Here is a 25,568-nt window from a genome sequence, read left to right as displayed (position 1 = left end):
ATGAGAAAATCAAACCTAAGAAAATAGGTATAGAAGAGAGTGAAGATTGCCAACTTAAAAGGCAAGTAAATATCTTCAACAAACTTGTAGAAGAAAACTTCCCTAACCTAAAGAAAGAGATGCCCATGAACATACAAGAAGCCTAGAGAAATCCAAATAGATTAGACAAGAAAAGCAATCCCACCTGTCACATAATAGTCAAAATGCCAAATCCAAAAAACAAAGAAAAATAGTGAAAGCAGTAAGAGGGGATAAAGTCAAAGTAACATACAAAGGCAGACCCATCAGACTTCTTACCAGAGACTATGAAAGCCAGAAGATCCTGGGAAGATGTCATACAGACACTAAAAGAACACAAATGCCAGCCCAGGCTACTATATGCCACAAGACTCTCAATTACAATAAATGAAGAAAGCAAGATATTCCATGACGAAACCAAATTCACACAATATCTTTCCACAAATCCAGCCAAAAAAAGGATAATAGATGGAAAACTCCAGCACAATGAGGGAAAGAACAGCATAGAAAAAGCAAGAAAGTAATCGTTTTGCAACAAATCCAAAGAGGGCCATAGAAACATAATTCCACCTCTAACAAAAAAATAGCAAGAAACAAAGTCACTATTATTTAATATCTCTTAACATTAATGGACTATGTTCCTCAATAAAAAACAAAGATTAAAATATAGGATATAAAAAGAGGACCCAGCATTTGGCTGTAGACCACAAACAGACTTCAGTAACAAAGACAGACACTAGCTCAGAGTAAAAGGCTGGAAAAAATTTTCCAAGAAATGGTCCCAAGAAAATAGCTGGAAGAGTACCCATTCTAATACCAAATATCATTGACTTTCAACCAAAAGTTATCAAAAGAAATAAGGAAAGACACTTCATAATCATCAAATAAAAATCTACTACAATGAATTCTCTGTCCTGAATATCTATGCTCCAAATGCAAGGGCAGCTACTTTAAAAAATAAATAAATAAAAAATAAATGAACAAAAAACAAAAAACAAAAACCCACAGCAACAAAAAGAAAACCAAAAACAAAACATAAAACCCCCAAAAAGAAAAAAAAACTTTACTAAAGCACAAAACACACAATGCTCCTCACAAAATAATAATGGGAGACTTCAACATTTAATCCTAAAAGAAAAGAATATACCTTCTTCACAGCGCTTCATGGGACATTTTCCAAAAGTGACCATAATTGGTCACAAAAAGGACCTCAACAAACATAAGAAGATTGAAATAATACCATACAGATTATGACAAACTAAGCGTGGTATCAGATAACAATAAAATAAAATAGAAAACGACAGAAAGCCCACGTACATATGGAAATTGAACAACACTCTACTTAATGAACTTGTTCAAGGAACGAATAAAGAAATCAGTTAAGGACTTTTTAGAATTTAATGGAAATGGAGCCAAAATGTACCCAGATTTATGGGATGCAATAAAAACAGTGCTAAGAGGAAAACTCATACCTCTGAGTACCTCCAAAAAGAAATTAGGTAGAGTATACTCTAGCAGCTTGATAGCACTCCTAATAAGCTCTAGAACAAAAAGAAGCAAATACACACAAGAGGAGTAGTCAGCAGGAAATAAACTCAGGGCTGAAATCAAACAAGTAGAAACAAAAAGAATTATATAAAGAGACAACAAAAATAGAAGCTAGTTCTTTGAGAAAATCAACCAGATAACTAAACCCTTAGCCAGACCAATCAGAGCGCACAAAGAGCATATCCAAATTATCAGAATCACAAATTAAATGGGAAACATAACAACACAATCTGAGAAAAGTAAAAACTCATTAGATACTACTACAAATACCTGTAGATATTGAAATTGGAAAATCTGGATGAAATGTACAATTTTCTAGACAGATACCACATACCAAAGATAAATCAGGATCAGATAAACTTTCTAGAGTCCCATAACTCCTAAAGAAATAAAAGCAGTTATTAAAAGTTTCCCAACCAAGAAAAGCCGAGGACCAGATGAATTTAGTTGAGAATTCTGTCAGACCTTCAAAGAAGACTTAATACGAATACTTTCCAAACTATTCAACAAAATAGAGACAGAAGGAACACTACCAAATTCATTCTGTGAAGCCAAAATTATGCTTATGTGTAAACCACACAAAGACCCAACAAAGAAAGAGAACATGAGACAAATTTCCCTTATGAATATCTATGCAAAAATACTCAATAAAATTCTTGCAGACTGAATCCAATAACACATCAAAACGATCATCCATCATGATCAAGTAGGCTTCATCCCAGGGATGCAGGGATGGTTCAATATATGGAAATCCCTCAATGTAATCCACCATGTAAACAAACTCAATAAAACACACACACAAACACACACACACACACACACGATCATCTCAGTTGATGCTGAGAAAGTATTTGACAAAATTCATCACCCCTCCATGTTAAAATTATTGAAATGATCAGGAATTCAAAGCCCATACCTAAACACAGTAAAAACAACATACAACAAATCAGCAGACAACATCAAACTAAATGGAGAGAGACTTGAATTAATCACCCTAAAATCAGCTGCCAATGCTCTACCTACTTATTCAAAGCAGTACTAGAAATCCTAGCCAGAGAAGACAACAAAATGAGATCATATGCATCCAAATTGGAAAGGAAGAAGTCAAAATATCACTATTTGCAAATGATATGATAGTATACTTAAGTAATCCCAGAGTACTCTTAAATATGATATATGAAGAAAAAAAAACATCAGCAAAGTGGCTGGTTATAAAATCAATTCAAACAAATTAGTTACCTTACTCTACTCAAAGGATAAATAGGCTGAGAAAGAAATTAGGGAAAGAACACCATTAACAAAAGTCACAAATAGTACAAAATACCTCTGTGTGATTCTAAGATCAAGAATTGACAAATTGGACTTCATAAATCCACAAGTCATCTATACTTAAAACGCAATTTGAGCTTGTTCATTTTCCAGTATAAGATACGAATGTATAGCTGTGTACTGAGCAAATTCAGAATAAAAAATCAGTATTATTTTCCTTGCTTCATGAACATACAATGATTATTCATAGGAAAATAAAGAAATGGAAGCTATATACTGTGCTGAAAGAATAGATACTGAGTCCATGGGAGGATATTCTATTTAATTGTATTTAGTCTTTCATTAATATTAGAGAAACTTTTGACATGATAAAATTATATCAGTGATATTGCTTTATATAATATTCAGTTATATTTAGTAACTTTTAAATTAATTTTCATTGAGGCTTTAAAGTTGTTTTAAATTGATAATTACCTATAAAGTAAGTTATTTGACTTTGCTTCAATTTTGTTTAACTTATTTATACATTTGAAAGACTGAAATCTCTTTAAACATTTACAGCTACTTATATACTTAATTAATATAATTTAATTATATTTTAAGCTACAATTATAAATTAAATTTTTATGATTATCTAATAACATAAAAGATTTAACAAGACAAATATATAAACTCTATGAGAAATATTCTCATGTACTTAGACAATGTTTTATGTGTCTCAACTACATTTCAAATATTAATAACTCAGATCCAGTTATCATTACAGGGCAATTTAAATGAACCACAAATGTCGCAATGAATAAAAAAATTCTTTTCTGCTTAAAATACTAAAAATCCTCAATATTTCTAACAATACAGATCTCTATTTATTCTAGGGTTACAAATACAGTCTTTCATTGAAGTAATCCAATCACTATCTCAGATCTGTGATAAAAGTTTTGGCACAGACAGCTCATGGTCACAAATTCTGTATATGAGACCTAGGTGATGAGACTAAAAAGAGTGATCCAAACTTGACTTTTGGCTGTTTCTTCAGAGAAATAAATTAATAGTGATTCTTTTCTTCTTGTATTATCTAGTGCCAAAACCCAGATCAAGCCATATGTATGTGCTCTTTTGTTATTACGCTAGTACACACACATACATATACACATGCATACATATATACATACATACTACTGAGAGAGAGAAAGAGAGAGAGAGAGAGAGAGACAGAGAGACAGAGACAGAGTCAGAGACAGAACAATTTTACATGAGAAACAGTGAATTTTAATGTTTTTTTAAGGCAGAAACAGCATAGTATTATGTATTTTAAGAACTACAAATCCCAGTTCTCATTAGCCTATTGTTTGTTATTATGGTTCATCACGTGTGGTGCCACTTGCCATATAATATTTTTGCATCATGCTTTCCCTCTTTTGGGTTTTTCTTCTGATAAATTGATTGGCCACAACATGCTGATTTATCTGCTGGAAATTTATTTTCTAAAAATGTTCACTAGTATAAAAAATATAACTATGTTTTTAATAAAGAGCAGTTAAATTAGGCTGTGTTCTAGATAGATAGACCTGTATGTTTATTTAATAAGACATATTACAGTGCTTGAATTACAAACTATATTTAAAATTCTCTAATCTTATCATCTTTATGTAAATCAATCATTTGTTTTCTAATATGATACATAAACAAAGAAACAAAAAAACAACAAACTGCTGAACAGAATAGGTGCAGAGATGCCTAAGTGGTTAAGAGGAATTTCTGCTCTTCCAGAGGACCCAGGTTTAATGCCCAGCATTACCAACAACCAGAACATATTACATGTGGTCTAACACTGCTGACATACGCAAAAACAAAACACACACACTCTCACACTCACACACATACAAAAACACACACACACCCAAACACACACACACACACACACACATACACAAACACATACACACACACACAGAAACACACACCCCACTCAATTTAGAATAAAATCAATCACTTTATAAAAATAAAGTTGAAAATATAGTAGCAAATTTTAATTACAGCTTTATAAGAATCCTCAGTTTCCTGAGAATAGGAAAGAACATAAATGAGCAAATTAAAAAAAAAAAAAAAAAGCTTGTGTAAATTGTTGACTTTTTCACAATGAGAAGTTTGTGTAAGTCCTTCCATCACCTGAATGCATTTAATGTGAGGTTTAGAGCACATAACGGAGGAAGAGTTTAGATGGTAGATTCAGAGCTATCATAGTGGTTCACACCTAATTATCCTGCCCAAATTTAAATGAGGTCCTTCATAAATGGTTCTATGATGCTGACTTAAAAGAACAAAAAACCGGAAATTTAAATCTGTCTTAGATGGGTTACTATGAGCAACACATTTACTTCCCTGTTTATTTCTTGTGAATTCAAGACCCAGATAGCTTGAAGACAAACTTGTAGGACTGTGGTTCTGTGATTACACTAAATAATTAGATCAAATTGAGTCACTGATTGAGCTGTGTAAATTGTAATTAGCAAGGGATGGAAGAGAAAGAGAAGCGCTCACATTTGCAAATATTTAAGCTTTGTAAATTCACTTGAAAGCAGATTCATTCATTTTCCTTTTAAAAATCTATCATGCTTATGTATATTTAATTGAAATTACAGTAATCGATTCAAATTGATATTCTTTTTCATCTTAAAACTCAAAGTTGACATATGACTCTTGTTCTCTAATAGGGTAATAGAAGAATTCATTGATAATTTCTGTCATTTGAGGTAGATATTTATCAGGACAGATATTTTATTAACACAACAAAATAATGCATGTATTTTATAGTAATAGTGCCACTAGGAGAAGCATGCACCCTTCAGAACAAACTGATACATTATCATATTATTTGAAAACAATCCATTCCTGTTCTAAGTATTATTTAAAAAAAAACTCAGCAGACCATCTATTAGCAATCCTGTTACCTTCTTTTTGTGACAACTGAGGCAGTATATGTAAACCAGAATCTCTTTGAATTTACAATCTTTGAGCTCTACCCTTATAGATGCTTTGATTATAGCAGCACATCATCTTTTTGTCTAATTGCTCTAATTAGAACATTTAGTCCTATATTGAATAGACAGGGAGGGAGTGGACAGCCTTACCTTGTCCATGATATTAACTGAAATTGCTTTAATTTTTCTCCATTTATTTTGTTTTGATTTTTCTTTTTTTGTGATTGGTTTGTTGTATATTTCTTTTTTATGTTTAGTTCAGCATCTTATAGCCTTAATCTCATTAATATTTTTAACAACAAGTCATTTTGGTCTTTGTCAAAGGCTTTTATAGCATCTAATCATATGATTGTGTTTTTTTTTTTTAATTTTACTTGGTTTATATGGTGGATTGTGTTGATGGATTTTCTTACATTGAGGCATCTCTGCATGCCTGGTATGAAGTTTACTTGATCACAGTGAATGATGTTTTTGATGTGTGCTTGGATTTGGTTGTATTTTATTGAGTTTTCTTGCATCTGTGCTCTTGAAAAAAAATGACCTGAAGTTCGTTTTCTTCCCTAAGTCTGTATGGTTTAGGTATCAGGGTAACTGTGGCCTCACTGAAGGAGTTAATAGTGTTCCTTCTGTTTCTATTTTGTGGAAAAATTTGAGGACTATTGGTATTCTTTGAAAGTATGATAGAATTCTGTGATAAAACCACCTGATCCTGGCATTTATTTTTCTTAATGACTGCTTCTATTTCTTTAGGGGGTTATAGGGCCATTTTAATAGTATACTTGATCTTCATTTAACTTTGGTAAGTGTTATTTGTCTAGAAAATCATCCATTTTATTAAGATTTTCCAACTTTGTGGATGGAGTACAGTCTTTTGAAGTAATATTTAATAATAATTCTTTGAATTTCCTCTGTGTCTGTGGTTATGTCTCCCTATTAATTTCTGATTTTGTTTATTTAGATGCTGTCTTCTTGCCTTTTAGTTAGTTTGGCTAAGAGTTTGTCTATCTTTTTTATTTTTCTCAAAGAAGCAGCTTTTGGTTTTGTTGATTTTTTTGTTGTTATCTCCGTTAGTATTTGATTGATTCCAGCGATGAGTTTATTTCCTGATGTTTATTCCTCTTGGATGTTTGATTCTTTTTGTTCTAGAGCTCTCAGGTGTACTATTAAGTTGATAGTGAGAGATCTTTCTAATTTCTTTTGAAGGCCCTTACTGACATGAACTTTCTTGTTAGCATTGTTTTTATTGTGTCCCCTAAATTTGAGTATATTATGCCTTCATTTGCATTGAATTCTAGAAAGACTTCTATTTCTTTCTTTATTTCTTCTTTGACCTAGTAGTTATTAGGTATATAGTTGCTTAATTTCCATGAGTATATAGTTGTTCTGTTGTTTCTGTTGTTGTTGAAGTCCAGCTTTAATAGCGGTGTTCTGATAATGGCTATCTCAATCATCTTTAAACTTTTTATGCTTGCTTTGTGACTAGTATATGGTCAATTTTGGAGAAGGTTCCATGAGCTGATCAGAAGAAGTTATATTCCTTTATTTTTGGATAAAAGGTTCTCTAGATATTTATTAGGACCATAGGTTCATAACATATTAGTTTCATTACTTCTCTGTTGATATTCTGTTTCGATGTTCTGCCTGTTGGTGAGTGGGAGTGTTGAAGGCCTAACTATTACTCTATGGGGTTTTATGTGTGATTTAAGCCTAAATATTGTTGATTTTACTAATGTGTATTCTCTTGTTTTTGGTGCCTAGATGTTTATACTTAAGATGTCCTCTTGACAGATTTTCATTTCTTGACTTAAAAGTGTCCTTCCATTTCTCTTTTGTTTACTGTTGTTTAAAAGTCTACTTCATTAGATATTAGAATGGGTACTCCAGTTTTCTTGGAAAATAATTTTATAGTCTTTTACCCTGAGTTAATGTCTATGTTTTTAAGTGAGGTGTTTTTCTTGTGTTCAGAATGATGGGTCCTGTTTATGCATCTACTCTGTCAGCTTTTGTATTTTCATTGGTGAATTGAGTCCATTGATGTTGAGAGATTTTAATGATCAATGATTGTTAGATCATTTGCTTTTGATGTTGGTGTGTGTGTGTGTGTGTGTGTGTGTGTGTGTGTGTGTGTGTGTGTGTGTGTTTCCTTCCTTTGGTTTTGCTGTGAGATGATTATATGATATTGTTTTCTTGAGTGTTGCTACTATCCTTGTGTTTGAGTTTTTCTTTTATTATACTTTGTAGGGATGAATTATTAGAAATATATTATTGAAATGTAGTCATGTAATATATTAGTTTCTCAACCTTTGGTGATTAAAAGTTTTTCTGGCTGTAGTAGTTTTGGCTGATATTTGTGGTCTCTTAGGGTCTGAAAGACATCTATTCACGCTGTTCTGACTTTCAGGTCTCTTTTGAGAAGTCAGGTGTAATTCTGATAGACATGCTTTTATATGGTATTTTTTTTCTTTTTTTCTTGCAATGTTCAATATTCTATTTTTGTTCTGTAAATTTAGTGTTTTGATTATTATATAACGGGAGGATTTCTTTTATGTACAATCTTACAGCAATTACTTTTCTTAGTTTGGGAACTTTTCTTCTATGATTTTTTTAAAGTTATTTTCTGGGCCTTTGACCTGGGAATTTCTTCTTCATCTATCCCTCTTATTCTTATGTTTGTTCTCTTCATAGTGTACCAAGTTTCTTTGTGTTTACAACTTTTTTTGATTTGACATTTATGCCAACCACTGTATTAATTTATTTTATTGTATCTTCTACTTCTGAAATACTTTCTTCTATTTGTTGTAATTGGTTGGTGATGCTTGTCCAAAGTTACTGTTTAACTTTTAGTTTTGCCATAACCAGTGATGCTTCTGTTTTTGTTTGTTTTATTGCTTCTATTTCTTTTTACAAATATTGAACAGATTTATTCATTTCCTTCACTGCATGATTGCATTTTCCTCCACTATTTTAAGGGATTTTTTTTTTATTTTATCGTTAGAATGTCTATCATCTTCCTAAGGTGAGATTTAAAGTCATTGTATTGTTCTTCATGTATCTTGAATATTCTGGGCTTACTGTAGTAGGAGAACTGGGCTCGAATTGTGCCATATTGCACTGAACTTTGATGATTGTGTTCTTTTGCTTGCCTTTAGAAGCCTGGTTTTCTCTGGTGTTGGTTGGCCTGGTAAGTCCTGGTAATGGTAGCCTCTGGGAATATTGGTCCCTGGGGGCAATAGGTCCTGTGTGAGGCAGGCAGAGTTGTAGCCTGATGAGTAGAGTATAGATCTACATTTGCAGTTAGTACTATGGACTGGAAGATTGAAACAGAAAACACGTGGCACACCAGACAGGTGATGGGCTTGCTATAGGTCCAGCAGGTGGTGGATTGTGGGGTAGTATCTCACTGGGTTGAACTGGGTGACAGCAGGGTTCTTGGGAGACAGAGTTGTATGTCAGTGAATGGAGTGCTGACCTGGGACTCCAGGTAGAGGTGTAGACAAGACAATTTTCTAGTTAAATTACTTATCCAGCTACTTCTCTGGAAGCATTTGCCAATGGTAGGATGCCCCTGGTGAAACTTTTAGTATCACTTATGTGTACGATGATATTATCCGCAAATAAATGAAAACTTTGACTTCTTCCTTTCCAATTTGTATTATATGGAGACGGGGAGGGAGAGGAGAGGGAGAGAAGAGGGAGATGAAGAAAGAGATTGATTCCCATCTCTGCACTACTGTTTTATAAAGCAAATATGATCTATTTCCTGCATCTCCTGGATTATTCTCCAAGGCATTCATACCTAGGTTTCTCCTTAAACATAAACATTCACTAAAAGTTTAACTGATGTAGGAAAGTACTGAGGGCCTTTGACTATAACACTTGGAGAACTAATTTTACAGTCAACACAAAAGACAGTTCAGAAAGTACTTTTATTATAGGCTTTTGGACAATAACTTATATAATAGGAAACAATTAGAGTTAACTAAATAGCAGAGAAATTCCCAAGAGAAAGGGGTACCCTGAGATTTGTTGTCCAAGGTTATATAGGCTTTATGGAGTTGACAAAATCAGGTCATCATTCCAGGTGACATCCACAAAATCAAAGTGTTTGTGTTCAGCTGCACTCCAGGTTCTGGGACTGAAATGTTGACTATAAAATAGTTTCACGCTTAAGTTCTATGACCTCAATGTGAGATACAAATACCAGTCCAGAGACAGAATGCTCTTCCCTTCCCAGTATTTCCACATTTAAAAAGAAAAAGTCTATTCAGTGTGCATTTGTTTTCACTACCTCTGATTTTAAAAGGGAAAGTACACACAATGTCTGAGAGCAAATAAAAGAAGAATTTTTAACACTTTTAGCCTTTCAAACACACTACTCCATAGACAAAAATTCAGGTTGTTCTGCTTATAATGGTAGAATAAGCTCATCTATGTTGGAAGATATTAAGAAAAAGTAGATATGCTATAGTCAAGCTGACAACATAATTTTGTGACACACATTATCAGTACCTGGCATCTTAACTAAGAAGAGGACAAGCAAGTTTAGGACAATCTATAGGCATATGATCTTCCAAAAGATGCTAAAATATATTAAACCCTATCTAACTTGAACAAACAGGAAAATCCTGAACCTCATATTCAGGTTCAAAAGATGTCTCCTAAAAGACACTGGGCTTTTGATACTAATGACAGATAATTAAGTTACATGCAATATCTAGAAGATATTCTAAAGACTAATTCTAATTTATAGACTAGCCTTCTTCAGTGAGGAAGGTGATGTTGAACATAGAAGGAAGATTAAGTTCAGTAAATAATAAATAAATTAATAGAAACTTGTTACAATATGTATGTACTATCACAGATTGCAAGATAATCTATAGAGTTTTCACATAAAGTCATGTACAAATTGCACGTTTTTAGAAATATGGATAGTCATAATACTCTGTGAAAAGGGACAGTATTCAAGTAAATTGAAAAATATTTGAGTTTTATAATCAGTTGAAAACAATATAAACTTCAAAGTAATATCAAAGTTTCTGAAGCATGAGAGAATTCTACTTATTTTGCTTTCAAAATTTTGGGTTCTTTGCAGAGTCCATAAGATGCATATATACAGTATTCTTGTCTTGGTTCCAGATAATTTATTGAAGTCTTTAATTAGCTCAAGAGACTACTAATGAGTTCCCCCTATATTAGGAATATAAAGTAAAAAATAAGTGACTTGATTTATATATATACATAAAAGACAAAGAATTATTGTTGGTACATCAACGCAGATGGCAAGAGTGTACCTAATTTCTCTGAACAACCAGGTACTATGCCTTGGATTTGGTTAGCATGCTGAAGGAAAGTTGCTGTAAATTGTCTGTTAATCAAAAAGAAAGAAAACAGTCTAAGAATTGGGAAGCTTCTGAAATCAGACTCCACATCAGGACAATAGTACTGTAGGGAAAGGGCATCACTGATAGAAAAGCATCCAAATATTTTGATAAACTGCTCCCTTATGACTAAAAAAACACTCATCTGGGATGGTTACTGTTAATTGTTAATGTGGTAGAGTTTTGATTTACATAAGAGAGGAGTCCTTGTGTGTCAGTGCAGACTATTACTGTGATCATGCTAATTGAGACAGGAAGACCTATGTTAGGTGGGATAATTCCCCGGGTAGAGAACACTGGACAATACAAAGTGAAGAAAGCTAGAATAGCCTTAGCATACATTCACTCATTTCTGCATCCTGAGTGTAGGCCTGATGTGACTAGTTGTTTCAAGTTCCTTCTTCCTGGACTTGCCCACCGCAAAGAATTACATCATATTTTATGAATCCAAACATACCTTTTTCACAGAAGTAGGTTTATTAGAGAATTTTATCACAGCAAATGGAAGAAAACTAAGACGCCCTCTGAATCTGACCTTCTTCCTGCTCTTTAATGAGCGTCTTTGGTACTTGCATAAGTGCCTGATCAGAGGCAGTAACCAAGGCTTTCTCACAGTGAGTTAGAGTAGGAGCTGAGAAAGCAGGCTTTGTATTTGGAAAAAGTATAATCAATGCCCAAAAAGAAGATGGTTTTGCAATGGTATTTCTCCTTAAAACCACTAGAGTTAGTCCTTTTCCTTATAACGTTAGGTGAAAACCCCAGGGGTAATGGAATAAAAAAATGGGATCTATTAACTACCCACACACAGACTGCAGTTTTACATCTCAATGGTCATGATAAGGAATATTCAGAAATAATAACGAGAAGGTGTGCAGCTGACACCATGGCATCAGAGTCAAGACATTGCTTAGCTGTTTATCTTCTTCAAGACTCTCTAAAATTATTCCATTCTCGTTAGAGGAAAACACAGAGGAAGAAAAATGGAGACAGGATGGAAGGATTGCAGATTACATATACGTTTTATTTCCAAGTAGGTTTCACAAAAACAAACAAACAAAAAATATCAATCCATTTGCCATAGAAAAAAATAGCCTGGGTGATTTGCATATCATTACATTCATTGTTGAAAAAATTGAACTATAAAAGTGATTTTTTGAAGTAGTATACACTCTAACGTAAAAGGAGTTCACCATCAGTTAATGTAGTAGAAAGTAAACATCAAATAACATTCTGAAAGTGACTTTTCTACTATGTCTACCAGTCTAAAGAAAGGTACATTGTACCAAGCAATCAAATTTTCCTTGAAAACTAAGAGAGTAAAGTCTACTCTCTAGGTATCAAGTAGGTAGATTCTTGCAAGAAACATCTGCCCAGCTACACATTATTAGAAACTTGTGCCTCTAGGAAAAAGGAATGAGTTCTTAAGATGTCCAGATCCACTTCTCAAGGGATGTATATGTAATTCATGGGCAAAATGATGCTTGATTATCTTAGATCATATCCAGCTCAAGCAGCATATACATATCTCCTACTGCACACTAACAACTCTTTAAATATGAAATCTATTTTGAAAAGACTGAAAGATAAGGATCTAGCATCCATAGTTAACCTTCACAATGTCACAAGTAAGTTGTTTTCAGGGTTATTTTTCTGCTTTTACTGGGGCTAAAGTCTATGATTTTTCATTTTTTTTTGTTTTGCTTTTAGTCTAGCTAATGTATCTATTTAACTGAGATAGTTTATCAATTATATCTCAATGAAATTCACTTTAAAATGTAGTAAAAAAAAAGAATTCTGAGTGTACTTTGCTATGGAAAGTGTTGCTTTATGGGTAAGATCCTGGTTTCTCTTCCTAGAAGTACAAGATATAGTATAAACAATTACAAAAGTAATTGTTTCTCTCCTGTAGCATTCTGCCCTTAGTGGGCCTAACACTTATTTCACATAAGTGTTTTATGGTTTTGTATAGGAAGGCATAACAAGTAACCTTCAATCAGAAACTATTTAAAAAGAAACACCTCTGTGTCTAGACTTCTTGGAAATGAAAGTGAACTATTTGGGGAATGGAACCCTTTGCTTCCCAGCAGTTCAGTGTAAAAGGCTCCTCACAGGCTCACCTCTCATATTTTCATATCATCAAAGCATCTTTCCTTTGTGTTGTAGCTACAGGTGACTTATATATGAAATCAGTTCTGCTGAATAGTATTCCAGTGTAGGTAGCTATAACTTTAACCCTTCAATGTTCAGAATTGTTGCTTCTATCATGTGTTTTTTTGAAAATATGCTCCAAAACCAGAACTAAGTCTAGTTATTTGAAGTAACATAATCTCAAATTTTCATTTATAAAATAAGGATTATTCTCAATAACCCCACAACCACAATATTTTGTTAATTTGAAAATAAATTTTATATTTCTAGTCATATTAGAGTGTTACTGAAGTAACATGTTTGTAAGTGACAATTTTTAAAAGTGAAAGTCATCACTATTTTTAAATAGCACAATTATAGTATTAGCTACATAGCACTATTTATATGCCAATGCAATGCTGTACTTAGAAATCATCAGGCAATTTCAGATTATTATGACAAAGACTGACTTCCTAAGAACATATCAGAAAATATGATGTGTGTGTTTGTGATTGTGTTTTTGTGTGCGTGCATGCGTGTGTGCGTGTGTGTGTTTGCGTGTGTGTGTCTGTTTCAACAAAACAAAAAATAGAAAGGAAGCCTGACTCTTGTACACAGAACACTGAAAACTGACCTTTCCCAGTGCTGGAGAACTTTCTGCCACCCCAAGAAAAACCTTATACTAGACCTCAATAGTGGATAAAGTCCTGTCTACTCACCAAGTATGCTTAAGACTTAAACCAGACAATTGAGCAGAATGAATTATGGGATGAAAACTGAATAACGAAGAGCATTTTAGGTCAGAGATAATCTATGGTAACATGACAACAAGGACATTCACCTATAACGGGCTCACAAACAAAAAAAGTGGCTTTACTAATACTGGAAAATAATCACTCACATTGCCAGAGAGAGAGATACCTGGCAGAATGGTAAGGAGAAAGCAAGAAGTACAACAGGAAACTTATTGAAGATATTTAGTTTAGAGAAGGGAATCATCTGGACAGTAAGTAAAATGTAAGGACTTAGAAGTTTCACACTGCTTGGGTATGTATTAAAGGAAGAAAGGGCAGATTTTGCTGTTTGATTCAATATGATTTGAAGTAAATGATAGCTATGTTATTGGATGTTTAAGCATAAATTTGACATACTTTAGACAAGAGAAGTGTCTAAGGTCTGTTTCCTTGTTATTGACACTGGAGATGCCAAGAACAAGATAATTCTTAAATATAAACACACCATTTTTAAGTCAAGCCATAGTTCATTTGTGAGAAATGTCCAGGCTTAAAATAGATACTCATAAATTACCAAGATTAATTAAGTTTTAAAACTAAAGCAACAAAAAAAGGCTTTTTAAAGAGACTCTCTAGGCAGAAACGATGAACGTTCCTCAGCAAGTGTATGGATTTTTCTAATCTGACAGAAGACACAGAGACTGACATGGGAAGGAAGCAATAGCCAAGTTTATAACATCCTGGGTTTATATATTTCTCATTTATGAAAACATTACTTGAAAAATGCACTAAATGTGTTAATAATCAATTTTGTGGGGGTAGTTTATTTTCTTACAATTCTAAAATGAATAATTAGGAAGGATTCTCTAAATTACAAACTCCTGAGCCTCATGACACAAGTACAAAATAAACAATTGAGCACCAAAGATACGTCTTCTAGTTTTTCTTATGGAATATTCATGGCTCTATGCAAACATTTCCTTTGTCATATTCAGTACTATTTATGTTTGAAAGTCTCTAGTTGCTCCTTATTTTGCAAACCACAAAACAGCTCACAGCTGGGTTATGATCCATTATTTTGTATTCACTACTATGTAATGTAGTTTATCCAGAGTATAAAAAGAGAAGTGAATTTGATGCTGGAAAAGAAGAGTCACATTACAACAATTTGGACTGCTTATTAGCACATTATTTCTCCCTTGTTGGTGGTATCCCTTCAATTGTTGAACACCATCTCCCATTTTAAGCATTCTTTATATTTGGACTTACTGGAGAACATTTCATTAAGATTATCATAAAGCTGGCAACAAATGTCAGTTCTAAATAATTTCCCTGTGTAAACAAATAGGTTATAAACATTTCTTTGTCTAATATAAAAGTTGAGTGGAATGCATATGGGAGTCTTACTGAATCTGTAAGCTCAGTTTTACTTTTTATTCTTATTTCAGCAGTTATTAGAGTTACAATAACAAAATAGAAAAGAGAGAAATAGTGGAGGAGCAGTAATCAGAAAGAAGCTTAGAGTTATATCTACTAATTTCAATGCTTTTGACTTACTGAACTCTTTAAGAACTTGGGTGAAGCCTGCAGTTTATATTTAATTGGCTAAATATAATAAAAGTTTGAATTAGATAAACTAAATTTATTTACATTTTATAAGGTGAATGATAGTATAAGAACTAAAAGTAGTAAAGAGATGTAATGTAAATAATAAAAGCTTTTGTCAACTGATAATTCCTCAGTTGAAGAAAAATATAAACACATATTTTCTAAAATTTAAACCTCAAATATCAATATTATGCCTTGTCATATATTTATATTCACTTTAATTATTAACCTCACTTAAATGTATCTGATATCCTAAACTGTGTGACATGCATTTTTCATTTTTAAAATTCTTTTACACATTTATATGATGTAAGATGTAATAATTTGTAAAAACAGTTGAGATTTACAAATATTTTAAATATCCCTTTTACTAATATTGATGACGAAACATTGGTCTGATATGATAATTATAGAAATTTAATCCTCATTTATGAAACTACGTGCCCATGCTCTACTTTTATTCTGGCCCACTTTTCTTCTTGGGTCAGTACAGGAGCAGATAAATGCCCAAACCCTACAGCTCACTTGCCTCCAAGGAAGTCCACAGAAACCAAAGATGCAGGGGAGAATCTCACCCAAATACCCATACCAGTTGGGATACCAACACAGCCCAATTTAGGATGGATCCACTGCCCAATCTGCCAACAACCAGGGCCATATCAGCAGCCTGATACCTGCCCAAATGCTCCATCTTGCAAGCCTCCCAGGAGGTCCAAAGTAAACAAGGCCACAGGAGGTCCACAGTAACCAGATAAACAGGAAGCTCACCTTAACTCCAAATGCCTTCAAGGAGGCTGGTTCCAATCAGGAACAACTAGAACAGTTAACACCAGAGAGAACCAGATACCCAAAGGGAAGCACAAAATCATAAGCTACTGAATCCAATGCAATTTGACATTATCAGAACCCAGTTCTCCCACCACAACAAAGCCTGGATAACCTAACATGCCTGAAAAGCACGATAATGTCCTAAAATACCACTAAAATGATTATAGTGGCCTTTAGGGAGAGAAAAAAGAAGTCCATTAAAGTACTACAGGAAAACACAGACAAACAGGTAGAAGCCCTTAATGGAGGCAAGAATAATCACCTTAAAAAAATACATGAAAATACAATCAATCGTGTAAAGAAAATGAACAAAAAGGTCCAAAAACTAAAAATGGAAATAAAACAAAAAAGAAAACATGAAGGGAGGCAACCATGAATATGTACATCTTAGAAAAGAGATCAGGAGCTAGAGATGCAAACATCATCAACAGAATACACAAAGTAGAATAATCTCAGTAATAGAAGCTACCATAGCAAATATTCACACACAAGACAAATAAAATAAAACCTGTAAAAGAACCTAACTCAAAATAGCCAGGAAATTCAGGACACAACAAAGGAAAAAAAGCTAAGAATAATAGGAATAGGAGAGGGTGAAGAATCACAGTTCAAAGGACCAGAAAATATTTTCAAAAAAAATCATAGAAGAAAACTTTTTTAACCCAAATAAAGAGATGGCCATAAATGTACAAGAAGCTGACAGAACACCAAACAGATTTGACCAGAAAATGAATTCTTTGTGTCACATAATAATCAAAATGCTAAATGCACAGAATGAAGAAAGAATCTTAAGAGCCATAGTGGAAAAAGACTACATAACATATAAAGGCAGAGTTATCAGAATTACACTTGACTTCTCAACAGAAACACTAAAAGCCAGAAATCCTGGACAGATGTTACACATAACCTAAGAGAACATAAATAATAGTCCAGGCTATGATACCCAGCAAAATATTCAATCATCATAGATAGAAAAACCAAGATATTTTGTGACAAAATCAAATTAAAACAATATCTTTCTACTAATCCAGGTTTACTGAGGGTAGTGGAACAAAAACTCCAACACAAGGAGGATAACTAAACAAAAGAAAACACAAGAAACTAAACAGTTGAAAACAAACCCAAAAGAAGAGAATTATACACGCATAATATCACCTCCAGCAACACAAATAACAGAAACTAATAATCATTTCTCTTTAATGTCTCTCAACATCAATGGACTCAACTGGCAAATAAAAGACACAGGCTAACAGAATGGACAATAAAACATGACCCAGCATTTTTTTGAGCACAAGAAATGTACCTCAGTGACAAAAATAGACACTCCCTCAGATTCGAAGGCTGGAAAGAAAAGTTTTCATGCTAATGGCCTCAAGACAAAAGCTTGAGTTATCATTCTAATATCCAAAGAAATAGACTTTCAACCAAAAGTTTTCAAGTGAGATGGGGAAGGACACTACATATTAATCAAAAGAAAAAGCCACTGTGATGAAGTCTCAATCCTGGATATCTTCACTGCAAATGCAAGGTTACCCACATTTATAAAAGAAATTTTATGAAAGCTCCAAAGACACACTGTACTTCACATAATAAAAATGATTTCAACACACCACTCTCACCAATAGACAGTTAATTGAAACACAAATTAAACAGAGATACTGTCAAACTAACAAAAGTTATGAACCAAATGGATTTAAAGATATCTACAAAATATTTCATGTCAAAATAATATATTATGCCTTTCTGTCAGCATCTCTTGGAATCCTCTCCAAAATTGACAAGATAATCAGACATAAAACTCATCTCAACATATACAAGAAGATTGAAAAAATCTCATGCATTTTATCAGATCACAATGGACTAAGGCTAGACTTGAATAGAAACAAAACAACAGAAATCCCACACACTCATGGGAATGAAACAACTCTCTGCTCAGTAATAACGTAGTCAGGGTAGAAAGAAAGAAGTCAAAGATTTTATAGAATTCAATGAAGTGATGTCACACCATACCCAAAATTATAGGACACAATAAAAGCTGTGTTAAATGGAAATTTCATAGCAATAAGTGCCTTCATAAAGGTACAGATATAGATGTACACAGCCAAAAATTGGACCAAGCATGGGGACCACAATGGAAATGTTAGGTCAAGGACTGTAGGAGTGGAAGGAGTTTGCAACCTCATAGGAAAAACAATAATATCAACCAACCAGATACTCCAAAGTTCCCAGGGACTAAAACACTAACCAAAGAGTACACAGGGGATACCCATGCCTCCAGCTGGATATGTACCAGAGGAATGCCTTATCTGGCATCACTGGGAAGGGAGGCCCTCGGTCCTGTGGGGACTTGATGACCCAGCATAGGGGAATGCTAGGCTACAGAGACAGAAGTTAGTGGGTGGGTAGAGGAACTCCTTCCTAGAGGCAGTGGGGAGGGAGAAATGGGTTGTGAATTGTGGAGGGAAATCTGGGAAGGGGATAACGTTTGAAATGTAAATAAATAAAATAACCAATAAAAAATATTTGGAGAGATCCCATACAAGCAACTTAACAGTATACCTGAAAACTCCAGAAGAGAAAGAATCAAGCACACACTAGAAGAGTAGGAGGCAGGTAATAGTCAAACGGGGGGCTGAAATAAACCAATTATGACCAAAGAGAAAGATACACAAAAGTCAACAATACTAAGAGCTGGTTCTTTGATAAAAAGAACAAGATAAATAAACCTTTATCCAAACTAACTAACGGACCCAGAGACAGTATCCACTTTAACAAGATCAGAAATGAAAACAAAGGCAACAACAGAAACTGCATAAATTCAAAGGAGCATCAGAATGAACTATAAAAGCTGACACAACTGAAGTGTGATGTGTGTTAGATGAAATGAATGGTTTTCTAGAGAGATACTTCACACCGAAATTAAATCAAGTTCAGAAAAACTACTTAAACAGTTTCATACCACTTAAGGAAATAGAAATAGTCATCAAAAACCTCCTAACCAATAAAACCCAAGTGCCAGATGATTTTAGTGCAGAATTCTACCGGACCTTCAAAGAATAGCTAATACCCATATTCCTAAAACTATTCCAAAACGTAAAAACAGACAGAATACTACTTAATCCATTACATAATGGATTAAGCCATAGATACTATGATACCTAAACGACACAAAGACACAACAAAAAAGAGAACTTTAAACCAATTCCACATATGAGTATCTATGCAAAAGAACTCAATAAGATTCTCACAAACAAAATTTAAGAGCACATCAGAACCATCATTCATAATGATCAAGCAAGCTTCATCCTAGGGGTGCAGGGATTGTTCAATACGCAAAACTCCACCAATTTAAAACACTATATATACAAACAAACAAAAAAACAAAGACAAAAACCATAAAAACACATCATTATCTCATTAGAAGCTGAAATAGCCTTTGACAATTTACACCACACCTCATGTTAAAATCCTTCTAAGGATCAGAAATTCATGACACAAACCTAAACAAAATAAAAGCAACTTGTAGTAAACCAACAGTCAGCATCAAGTTAAATAGAGAGAAACTAGAAATAATCCCACTAAAATCCAGGAAAAGATAAGGCTGCCCATTCTCTCTTTCTATTCATTTTAGTACTCAGCATTCTAGGTAGAGCAATTTGACAACAAAAGGATGTCAAGGGGATACATATTGGAAAGGAAGAATTCAATGTATTATTATTTTCAAATGATTTAAACATAAGCAACTCCAAAATTTAAACAGTGAACTACTACAGCAGATGAACAACTTCAGCAAAGTAGCAGACTATAAAATTAACTCAATCAAATCAGTGACCTTCCGTTTTTTTTTAAAAAAATTATAAACAGGATGAAAAAGAAAATAGGAAACAATACACTTCACAATAGCTACAGATAGTATAAAATATCTTGGTATAACTCTTATTAAGCAAATGAAAAGTCTGTACAACAAGAGCTTCAAATTCCTGTAAAAGAAAGTCCAAGTGGATCAAGGACCTAAACATAAAAAAAAAAATATAGTGAATCTAACAGAAGAGAAAGTGGGAAAGAGCTTCTAAAACCTTGGAACAGGGGAAAATTTACTGAATTGAACATCAATGGCTCAGCCTCTAATATAAACACTTGATAAACAGGACTGCATCAAATCTTCAGTAACACAAAAGAACCATCAATAGGGCAAAATAGCAACCTACAGATTGGTAAAAATACCTTCACTAATCCTATATTCTATATTTTGATATCCAAAATACATATAGAACTCAAGAAAGTAAACTCCAAAAACCCAAATAACACAATTAAAAAATAAATAAAATAACATAAAAATGTGACATCATGAAATTAGGAGGAAAATAGATAGAACTAGAAAAAATCATCCTGAATGAGTTAACCTAGACCTAGAAAGACAAACATGGAACATAGTTACTTATAAGTGGATAATAACTGTTATGTTAGTGATAATCATGTTAGAACCATAGACCCAAAAGGCTAAGTAATAAAAAGAAATCTAAGGCAGGTATTTGGATCTCTGTGGTATATGGAATCAGAATATATATTTTGAAGTAGAGTGTGAAGAGGTACAAATGTGACTAAGAGGGATCATGTTAGGAGAATGGAGGGAGAGGTAACATTAGAGACAATTGTAATTGGAGAGTATCTGGGAGGTGATGGGGAAAGCTAGTACAGTTGAAACTCCCAAGATTCTCTGAGGGTAACCCTAGTGATGAATCCTAGCAATAGAGGATTTGGAGCCTGAACCACACATCTGTAATCAAGCAACTTCCAGGGCAGTATTGGGACACCAACATAGGCATGAAATATTCAATCTACAATCTACCCTTCATGTAAGATATGCTGGGGTAATAGAGACACAGAAGTTGTGGGAGTGGTCAATCAATGCTTTAAGCTATGAAAGGAAGTCAATGTCCTACACTCCCTGGATAACAAGTAACCAGAGGCCCCAAAGACTGGAGATCTAGGACAGAGAAATAAAAATATAAAAATTATTCTTAATGATATTCTGCTATACTCATAGATCAGTGTGTAGCCCAAACATCATCAGAGATGTTCTCTCCTCTAGGTGATAGTAGCAAATGGAGAGACCCAGAGCCAAATATCAGGTGTAGACCGAGGGCAAATTAGAGATCTCTACCAAGACCCACACCTTAGAGTTTCCAGAACGCCAAGGAAGAAGGGGTAGGAAAATTTAAGTAAACACAGTGGTTAATGCAGGCCACAGAGTCAACTGAGCACAACACATAAGGTCTTACCGAAATTGAAACAAGAATCATGGAACCTGCATGAGTCTGAGGTAGGCCCTATGGATAGATGTTAGGGATGTATAGCTTGGTTTTCTTACTTTAACTCCTGAAAATGACAATAGGCTGTCTCTAACACTTTTGCCTGTTCTTTTTACTCATTATCTGATACTAGATTTCTTATGCAACTGTTATGTGCCTAGTCCTATTATTGTATTTATTTGATATCACTAGCTTGTTTCTGAAGGGAACAGGAGAGGGGATGAATCTGTGGGAGATGGGAGGAGATAGTGGAGATAAGGTAGGAGTAAGATAGGGCAAACTCTAGTCTGTGTGTATTATAGGAGAGAAGAAAAAGAAAAGAAATTGTAGGAACTATTATCATGGTAGTCCTGATTTAGTAGTTGATTATATGGTTGGCATTTTGTTGTAATGCTATGAATTATATGTTGTTGTATGATAAACTTTGATTTGTCCCATATACTAAAAAGACAGCATAATGGCTAATATCTGTTAACATGACTGGACTAAGTGTATCCCAGGCAACACTGTCAGAGTTGTCTTGGTTTTTAGATGCCAAATAGAATAAGGAAGTACAATAGCTTTGCTTCTTCACTGTCTCTGTCTCTATCCTTGATTCTCCTCTGTCTCTGTCTCTGTCTATGTCTCTGTCATTTCTCTGTCTGTCTCTCTTGCATAGAACATTATTAACCTTCTGCTCTGGAACTAAGATGCAAAAATTTTTATAAATGTTTGAATAAAATATCTAGAAATTCACATCTGGATAGATGAATGAAGATTTAATTTATATTAATTTATTGATAAAATGGAATGGTAATTTTGTAAGATATCTTTTGGGACATGAGGAAGTTGTTTGAAGCACTTGAGTTTCACATGATATTTTCTGATATGATAATAATGCTAATACGATTATTAAAAAATAATTTTGTACTAAAATATACTACAGTGTGTCTGCTATCTCAGGGGAACCTCTCCAGTCACCTTCATCAGACTTGCTGAGTGTGAATCATAGAGGTAATGTTCCATATCTTACCCATCTTCCCTGCTCCCTGATTCATCTGGGGCACTCTAAGCTGCCATTAGCAGTTTGCTATTCACTATGGAATTCCATTTTCCTCCCATTTCTCTATCCACCTTCATCAGAACTCTGAATCATGAACCAGGCAGACCGGTAGATCTGGAATTGTACAGCCCAAGTATACCCACCAGAGGCCTGCTGTCCCTGATCACTGAGGTTAATTCCCTTCCCAATACTTACTACAGCAGGAACACAAAAGGAACCAAAGCCATCCAGATGCTAAAGGCCATAGAAAGAACACAAATAAACAAAAGCCAGGTCAATATGGTACTTCATAACACACCTACCCTACTATAACAAACCCTGGATATCCTTACACAACCAAAGAAAAAGAAGATGACCTTAAATCTAATCTAATAATGATGATAAAGACCTTTAAAGATGAAACTAATACATCTCTTAATGAAATAAAAAGGATATGTGCTATACTATGATCATAGCACATATACTTTATTCATAATAACCAGTAGCTGGAATCATTCCAGGTGCCACTCAACAGAAGAATAGATACAGAAAATGTACTTCACTTACCCATTGGAATACTACTTAACTATTAAAAACAGGATATTATGAACTGTGCAGGTAAATGGGTGGAACCAGAAAATATCGCCCTGAGTGAGGTAAGTCAGACTCAAAAGGATATACATGGTATGTACTCGATCATAAATGGATATTAGCCAAAAAGTTCAGAATATTTGTGATACAACTCACAGCCTATATGAAGTTTATCAAGAAGGAAGGCCTAAGTGAGGAAGCTTCAACCCCACTTAGAAAGGGGAACAAAAAAACATGGAAGACAAAGGGAGGGAGTGACCAGGGTGGAGAAAGAGGAAGGGAAAAGAAAAAGGGGAACAGGATCAGGTATGGGACAGACAGAAGAGACTTCCACATTACCAGGAGAATGAATGGAAATATGTAGCCACAAAGGATAAAAGCAGGGGAACCTCAAGAAAACAAAGCCTGGATTATGACAACATCCAAGGACTCATGAGGGTGACCTTAGCTAAAATGCACAACTGTGGGTAGACGGAACCGGAAGAGACCACTACCAGTGTAAAGAGAGGGCCCATAATGAAGGAATGGGGTTACCAACATACCTTCAAAAATTTTGACCTGAATTTTTCCTGTCTAAAAGAAATATAGGGACAAAAATAGATTGTGGGAAGGGCCAACCATTAACTTGTACAATTTGAAACCATGGACAGCATCAATCCCTGACACTTATAATATTAATATCCTCTTATGGTTGCAGACAGATGTCTAGAAAGGCTGAACTCAGGGAGATTCCACCCAGAAGCTGACAGACCGATACAGATACCCACAGCCAAAAAGTGGATGGAGCTTCAGTACTCTTATGGAAAAATAGGTATAAGGATTATGGGCCCTGAAGTGGTTAGAAACACCATAGGAACACTCTGCTATTGTTAGTAGGGTTGCAAGCTGGTACAACCATTCACACAATCAGTCTGGAAGATCCTCAGAAAATGTGATGTAGTACTACCTGAGTACCCAGCTATACCACTCCTGGGCATATACCCAAATTATGCTCCAACATATAACAAGAACACATGCTCTACTATATGCATATCAGCCTTATTTGTAAGAGCCAGAAGCTGGAAAGAACCCAGATACCTTTCAAAAGAGGAATAGATACAGAAAATTTGGTACATCTACACAATGGAGTACTATTCAGCTATCAAAAACAATGACTTCATGAAATACTTAGGCAAATGAATGGAACTAGAGAATGTCATCCTGAGTGAGATAACCCAATCACACACACACACACACACACACACACACACACACACACACACACACACACACGCACGCACACACACACAAACACACACACAAAACAACAACAACAACAACAACAAAACACACACACAATATGCACTCACTGATAAGTGGATATTAGTTCAAAATCTGAATTACTCAAAAATACAATCTACAGACCTTATGAAGCTCAAGAAGAAGGATGACCAAAGTGCAGATGCTTCAGTCCTTCTTATAAGCCATAATAAAAATATTCAAAGGAAGACATATGGAGATAAAGTTTGGAGCAGAGACTGAAGGAATGACCATTCAGAGCCTGCCCCACCTGTGTATACAGCCTATGTGTATATATATATATATATATATATATATATATATATATATATCCACCAAAACTAGACAATATTGATAAAGCTAAATACTGCATGCTGACAGGAACCTGATAAAGCTGTCTCCTGATAGGCTCAACCAGAGCATGACAAATACCGAAATGAATGCTAGCAGAAAACCATTGAACTGAAAACGGGGTCCCCACTGGAGGAATTAGAGAAATGATTGAAGCAGCTTGCAACCTAAAAAGAACAGCAATACCAACAACCAGAGCTCCCAGGGACTAAACCACTACTCAAGGAATACGCATGGACAGATCCATGGCTCCAGCTGCATGAGTAGCAGAGGATGGCTTTGTTGGGTACCAATGGGAGAAGCCCTTGTTCTTGCCAATGCTGGATCCCCCAGTGTAGGGGAATATCAGGGTGAAGAGGCTGGAAAGGGAGGTCGTTGGAGAGGGGGAACACCCTCATGAATGAAAAGGGATGGGTGGGTATAGGGGGCTTATGGATAGGAAACCTGGAAAGGAAATAACATTTGTAATGTAAATAAAAAGTAGCCAATTAAAAAAAAAAGAAAGAAAGAAAAGAAATACCACA

Source organism: Rattus rattus, chromosome 1 (assembly GCF_011064425.1).
Source record: "Rattus rattus isolate New Zealand chromosome 1, Rrattus_CSIRO_v1, whole genome shotgun sequence".
Classification (NCBI taxonomy): domain Eukaryota; kingdom Metazoa; phylum Chordata; class Mammalia; order Rodentia; family Muridae; genus Rattus; species Rattus rattus.
This window is presented reverse-complemented; position numbering follows the sequence as displayed.